Source organism: Passer montanus, unplaced genomic scaffold, assembly GCF_014805655.1.
Source record: "Passer montanus isolate IOZ18808 unplaced genomic scaffold, ASM1480565v1 scaffold1, whole genome shotgun sequence".
NCBI lineage: Eukaryota > Metazoa > Chordata > Aves > Passeriformes > Passeridae > Passer > Passer montanus.
Genome location: NW_024356504.1, coordinates 296,914 through 302,913, shown reverse-complemented (window position 1 = coordinate 302,913; position 6,000 = coordinate 296,914). Strand labels below are relative to the sequence as shown.

The 6,000-nt window shown below is 42.6% G+C and overlaps 1 protein-coding gene across 8 annotated transcripts in view; it reads right to left on the bottom strand.

Moving 5' to 3' along the window:
- Positions 1 to 6,000, bottom strand: part of SLC39A10 (solute carrier family 39 member 10) — a 53,764-nt gene that overhangs the window by 34,727 nt on the left and 13,037 nt on the right. For 6 of the 8 annotated variants that reach the window (XM_039726368.1, XM_039715485.1, XM_039725524.1 and 3 more), the window contains exon 1: positions 127 to 533. The exons of 1 other annotated variant lie outside the window; for it this stretch is intronic. The gene's annotated coding sequence lies outside the window, so the exon portion shown is untranslated. One more of the 8 variants, XM_039724674.1, reaches the window with a different exon arrangement.

Genomic DNA, 6,000 nt, shown 5'->3' with positions numbered 1-6,000 from the left:
CGCTGCGGCTCCTCGCCCGCACCGCCGCCCCCCCGCCCCGGCGCGGCCCGGGCCGGCCGCCACCCGCTCCGCGGCGCCGGGCGGCTGTGGGGGAGGGCATGTAAACAAATGGGGTTTTATAGCTACCTCACTCGAGTGCCGTGTGCATCTCCCTCTCCGCTCGGTACCAAACCGCCGCGGCGCCTCCTCCTCCTCCTCCTGCCGCTCCGCCGGCGCTATTCACAGACCCGGCTACGCCGCGCTCGCCCTGCACACGCGGCCCCGCAGCCCGCGCTGCCCAATGCGCAGCCATTTCCTCCAGCGCTACGAAAGTGGCGTAGCGGCCCTGCCCGCCCGCCCCTCGCTGCGGCGGCTCCGCGCACGGCCCGGCCATGGCCGCGGGCCCGGCGGCGCCGGAGGGAGCCCCGCGGGCCCGGCACAGCGCGGCCCTGTCCCGGCCGAGGCAGCCCGGCCCGGGCCGCTCGGGGGAGCCGGGGCCGAGCTGCCGCCTCTGCAGCCTCATGGGGAGAGGGTCCGTCAGCACCAAGGGGGTGTTCGTACCTTCCTATCGGGGCACCTTTCGAGGCCGAGGTGGGCACTAACCCCGGTTATTTAACTGCAGAGACTCCTGCCAGGCTCCCGCATGCCACCAGAGCCTGTCCAGGCAGTGAGCGTCTCCCCATGGCGGGGTGCAGCCCCTCGTCACGCACCCTTCATTCCTGGACAACAACCACGCAGATAAATAAAGCCCCCAAACCAAAGCTGAGGGAAATCAAACCCCTCGCTAGCTCGGCGCCCAGGATCAGGGGACGTTTTGGTTTGTAACGTAAGACCTACAGTATAGTGCAGTCTTTCACAACAAATCATATTCTAAAATAGACCAGCATGTTTTGTAATGGTTATTTATAGAAAGCACGTTCAAAGGCTGAAGCACAGTTATAGGAGCATTTCAGATAAGTTTTAGGCTGTTTCATTTTTCTCCTGGAGAAATTTGTATACAATTTTCACAACATTTTCCTCCAAAAAAACCCCTAGTGTTTCCATTGCAGGCTTCAACCTAGAAGAAGCCTGCAATGTATGTAGAATGTATCTGGAAGCAAACTGACCTTCCCTCTATTTGTTAAGGATGCACACATTTTGCTTTTAGATTCTTACTTTATTGAATGGAACTAACCTAAGTATTTCTTAAAATGTTCTTTTATTAAACCAGATGATCACATCATGACTACCTTAAGTCTGGCCTGGCAGAGACAGCCCTGTCCTATCCTCTCCTAGTAGTGTCTGAAGTCCAGGGCATGCCCCATGGTTATCCCCTCCAAAAGCCTCCAAAGTTACATGATTTTTCCTTGGTAACATGTAAAGGATTACTTCTGTTTGTTTAGCAACCAAAAGAAACTTGCTTACCTGTAAGAGTCCAAAAACCACATAAGCATTAAACTGAAGTCACCGTGCAAGAGCAAATCAGAGTAACCTTCTCTAAATACGATAAATATCCATTCTAATGCAGCTATTGTACAACCAGACAAAGACATGTGGACCTCTCAAATGACCAAAGAGCCCATTAGCTGTGTGCTACACTACACCAATTTTTCTGTATGTGATGCTGAATCTTTTGTGAACTTTTCTGATTAGTTTCTTATCTACCCATGAGGTTCATGTCTCAGTGACAGAATTTACAGTTTCATATCTCCTCCAAAATATTTTTCTGTCTTTAGTATTTACTTCTGGGGGGAAAAAAACCCAAACATAATCCCTCCCTCATTTTTTGCTGTATGTCTTACCAAGTCCATCACTGGAATACAAACCATACCAGTCCAAAGTCAGCTGCTCACATCAAGTTTTAGGCACTGTTATAAAGTGATTATGAGGTAGTGTACCAAACTGTTGCACCAGATAATTTTGTGTGTTGATTTGAATGATTCTTAGCTTGAAGCAGGTCACTTATCTCTCAGAATTTTAGCACAGCAAATAAAATACAGATGCGATTCTGACATTGATTATTAGACATTTATCACAATGCCACTGTTGATCACTAGATGTGACTGATTTGTATTGCTCTAGAAATAGATCCACTGAGTGGAAAAAAAAATTAAGTTTTCTTTTTCCATCAGAGTTTATTCAGAGGGAATTGCACTCCGTAATAAATAGAGCATATGGGGGTTGTTAGCTTTTCTGAGTAAAATTCAAGTAATGCAAAATCTCAAAAAAAAAAAAAGTCAAGAACTCTAATAAAATGAAATACTGATGCTACACAGTGACTTTCCAGAAACTCACCCAGCCAAGGTGTACCAATAAATAGATCTCTGCTAGTGGGTTCTCCTCCCCTGCAGCTGTTACCCACTCTAACATGTATCTGTTCATTTTAAATCCAGAAGGGGCCATTAGCAGGCCTGCCAGCACTCTGCTAACATTTCCTGCTAACAAACGAGTCTCATTTGTAGTTTGAGTTGGGTTAGAACCTTCCCACTCCGTCTGCTGGTGGCTTTCTCCTGATACATTGAAAAGCCTACTTGTATCTAGAATATTTTCCCTGTAGTTGAACATTGTATCTTGCATTTAGGCTTCTTCTCAATAGTTTTAACCAGACATTTTAATGCAAGAACTGCACTAAAGTATTTGAAGAAAAGAAAGTAGGACTTTCTATAACACAGAAACCAAAACCAAAAATTACTAGATCAGGCATTTACCATAAAAAAAAGCTGAGGAGTGTGTTTCCCTGTGAAGCCCGTGGAACAACTTTCTGTGCTGCAGGGAAGCTGGAGCAGCAGAGCAGGGCAGCCAGCACTGCAAGAGTGCTGAGAGCTTGAGAAAACACAAATGTATGCAACAAACCCAGACTGACTTTTCAAGCTTCAAAAGGAATATGTTACCATACTTTTAGAACAGAACTGGTTTGGGTTTTTTTCCCTCTCCTCTCACAGGGCACTTCCTTACTGAGTAGGACTGCAGAGCACACACTCATATTTTGGGCTGAGGAAGAGAATTTCATATATATATATATAAAATAAAAAAATTAAAATATAATTTTATATATATATATATACACATACAGATCTCACATGCTGATTTCCTGTCCCCCCTTGCAACAACCCAATTGCAGGTGAGGTGGTAGAGGGTTGACATATATATATATATATATATATACACACAAAAGGAGTAGTTTGTTTAGACAAATTATTAAAAAAACCCCAACAACTCAAAAAACCCAGCCAAAACCCAAAGCTACTCGGTAATTCTGCACACAGATTTAGTTCTCATATCCTGATGATGCCTCTGACTCTAAACAGAAGTAAGAGTCTTGTGAGTATTCCTTGGAGAACTGGAACAGTAATACTGAAAAAATATCTTCACTGGGAGAAATTAATGTAGAAAGCTGGTAGTTGAAGGTGTACACAAATCTTGTTATATAAGTGGGAGAAAAATGTCACTACTTGTTGCCAAAATGAACTTGTTGGCAAATTGAGCTTTTTTTTGGTTGAAGAGCCCAACTTAATTTTCTTACTTTTGAAGTACTGATGCCTCATGAAAAAGCCAAGGTAATGGCTTGAAACATCAACTTCCTCCTTTTATTTTAAATCTTCTTGTCCAAGATTTAATGAGAAATTAAGGCATTTGAATGTTAACATAGCTGGGTTTCTGGCATATGTTACACACATTTTTTCTTTCCTGCTCTTTAAAACATTTTTTCTAGTTTCTGTCCCTGCCTTTCTTTCATTCTGGGAGCCTGAAACAAAGTCAGAAATGCCATTTCTTCTGTGGTAATGACCAACCAGTATTGTTCAGTTTGCTAGAGAAATTCAGTGGCAGAACTAACCTTGAGGAGAGAATGGCTGGCAGGGCACAGGGCTTGTCAATGCACACTTGCCAAGCAGAAGGATTTTACCCAATTCCTCAGGAGTGGAAGAGCTTTGCTACAGGAAGCTTGCTCACAAGTACACTGACAAGGGCTCTGAAGTGAAATACCAGGGAATCATACAGAAATCATCATTTCCTACTCTGTGTCTTAAATCTGCCCTGCTGACAGGGCATATTTAAGACAGAGAGTAGGAAATTATGAATTTACTGGTGAATCCTGAATTCCGTCTAACCATCTCTGGTTAGTTGTGTTTACAGATTTACCTGGACTTTCACTGCTTGGCAGTTGGAGCTGTGCTCATCTCCAGGCACTGAGGTTGGTGCTGAAGCAGCAGAGACTTTGCTTGTGGCAAGGACAGAAGGGAAGCGTTCAAGCATCAGGGGGAACGTAAGCATGTAGTGATTCTGTGATTAAAGCTTGTGCTTGGAAATAGGAAATGATGTCCTCTGGGGGATTTCACTGCCTCAGCACTGCTTGGTTTGTTTGCAGTGAATTTAAAGCCCAAGTTTATTTTACTCCATGGCCATATATATAAAAATGGGACTTTTAGTAGAATATATGCTTTTTTTTTTTTTCACCTTCCTGCCAAACTGGGTGCTCTCCCTTAAGCCTTTGCTTGGCAGGTTCCTTTAATTATCTCTAATTGGTTTCAACTGTATAAATTGCAATGGTAAATCAAAGTAGATCTGGCTAGTTTTGCATGAACTAGTAAGTATAATTTGAAAGTTACTTTAGTTGTAAGATGGGGAAGAAAAGGGAAACCCATCTGAGCTTTTTTGTTTTGTTTCTAGAAACCATTCTTATCCTCCTTCTCTTACAACATGTAGATACCCCTCTATTCAAACAGTATCTAAATGTATGAGCATTTGTATAGGTTTGGAAGCAAAAGTATCAAAATCAATGATACCATCTGCTTAATTTTAAATACAGTACCAGTGTAAGTACCAATGGGAAGTCAGTTCAAACAGAAATCTAGGAATTTTTTATTTGTTATTTTTTAACATGCCAAAACGACATATAGGTTTTAAAGGTCTTTGTTTTAGAAGTTTTTGAATTGGTCTCTTTGTGGGGAAGGGCTGGGCTTTTTGTTTTGTTTTTAAACATGGGCTGACATTTTTAGAAAAAATATAAACCCTATTTCATTGGCTCTAGACTTAAGGTTACGTAAATATTAAAGGACATAAGCAGAAGGGTGTGATGCTGCAGGAGCAACTGAAGTCTTTGGTGCACTCAAAGGTTTGTCTGCAATTTGGGAAACAGCCAATATAACCTTTGGCTAATTTTGCAAGGCTAGCAAACACTGGTATACTTATCCACAGGAAAGCTTGCTGGCAAACTTGACTTTGTTAAATGACTCTCCCTTTGTTTTGTTATTATTTATTTTAAACATAACTGTCTAGTCCTGCTCTCTAAAGCATTCATAAGCCCTTTCATTGGATCTGAGACAGGCAGGATTTGCTGGTTGCAGGTCTGGGATAAAATTTGACGTGGAGGATATTAAAAATTGTGTCACAGCCTTCTTCCTCTCTTGCAGACTGAGGTTTATTTATTTTTTCTCCCTTCCTGCCTGCCTGCCTGCTGAAAACACCTGTTTGCTTGTGGCATCTTGTCTGTAGGCAGTGGTTGTGGGGAGATATCATCTTCATTCCAAAGGATGTGGTGGGTGGGAAAGGCCAGTCAGCTGCTTCCTGCAGCACGAGTGGGGTGAGATTGCAGAGCACAAAGAATTTCTGGTCATGTTCGCACAAGACCTCTGTATCAATAAATATGGATATTATCTGTTGGAGCCAGGCAGGGTTCAAAACATTAAACAAAGCTGTGCTAGCTGCCTGGGTGGGGTAGAAATTCCTCTAAAGGCTTGCACTTATAAAAGCAAATGACTGATTCCAAAACTGACTCACCTGACCAAAGAGAAAATATTGGCTTTAATGTAATCTCTTTACAAGCTGAGGAATTTGTTTTACACCCTCTTCTCAAACATGATGGAAAAAAAAAATTAATGAGACTGGCCCTGACATTATTTGAAAAAATCAATGAGGAGCTTAAAATAAGAAATCAAAGGTCAGCATCTTTTTATTGCCAGTCCCTGTCAAATTTTAACCAATTTGGTGAATTGGCATTTTTTATATATGACCTAGTCTTAGCTGAGTAATGGAAGCATAGCT